We start from the raw sequence: 962 nt of genomic DNA on the forward strand, positions 1-962 counted from the left end.
CCCAACTCTGACTATAGGCTAAGGCTCTTTACCATGACAAAGACCGTTGATTTAGGACCTGCTGTGAGCCAAGAGATCTGCAGAGCACTCCATACTCCCCGAAGCCCTGCCCTGACTGGTTAGCTCCCTTTCCAGAATCTGCTAGGACACCAAGAATCTGCTAGGTCATGTCAGATTCTGACATGCAGGGTCTCACATCTATCTGCCCCTGTTCCCACGGTCTCCCTCCACCCCCTCCCTTTCCCCTCCCCAGGCCACCCTCAGCCTCAAACCAAAGGGAGAGAAGCAGCTCTCACTTCCAGCTCCCTCCCCAGGGACTTGGTGCTTCCTTCTTCCTCTGCACCCTCTTTCTGACCCTCCTCTCTCTTTTCCCAGCACAGTAGAAGGAGGAGAGCCCTGTCTTGGGGAGAAATCTGCCCCAGCAGGCACCCCAGAATGGCCCAGCTTGAGGGGTGCTGCCCCAAGCCCCAGCTCTCCTCCCTCCCCATCCTGGCTCTCCAGCCAGTGAGGCCAGGAGCCAGGCTTTGGGCCAAGCAGTTCCTTCCTGCCTCCTCCTGCCTGCTGGCCAGCACAGGGACCGTGAGGGGAGAAATGCCTTATGTCTTCTGTGCTCCGGTAATGAGATGTCCTCCTCAGGAGACCAGTGCCTGCTCCTCAGCAAAAGCAGTGCCTTCCAGGCCCGCCCAACCTGGCACAGATGGTGGGTGGGCCTTTGATTGGGCTGGGGAGAGCGCGGCATTTCTCCCCTTATCCCTCCACACCAGGGCTGAGGCTGCAGCCGTGAGGTCAGGGAGAAGGGACCCAACCCAAGCAGCCAGCAAACTCTGGGTGCCAGGGCTTTCCGCAGGCGGTTGGTTCTAGGTAGAGAGGAAAGGGCTCATCTCCACGTGTAGTGAAAGGAGTTGCCTGGCTGCCAGGTCTCGGTCCCTGTGCTGGCCAGCAGGCAGGAGCGGGGGGGGGGG

General features: G+C 60.0%; 1 protein-coding gene across 1 annotated transcript in view; it reads right to left on the reverse strand.

Annotated features, from left to right (window-relative positions):
• Positions 1 to 962, reverse strand: part of MALL (mal, T-cell differentiation protein-like) — a 26,705-nt gene that overhangs the window by 25,031 nt on the left and 712 nt on the right. The window lies entirely within an intron of this gene.

This window comes from Myotis davidii, unplaced genomic scaffold, assembly GCF_000327345.1.
Source record: "Myotis davidii unplaced genomic scaffold, ASM32734v1 scaffold758, whole genome shotgun sequence".
In the NCBI taxonomy this organism is placed as follows: Eukaryota; Metazoa; Chordata; class Mammalia; order Chiroptera; family Vespertilionidae; genus Myotis; species Myotis davidii.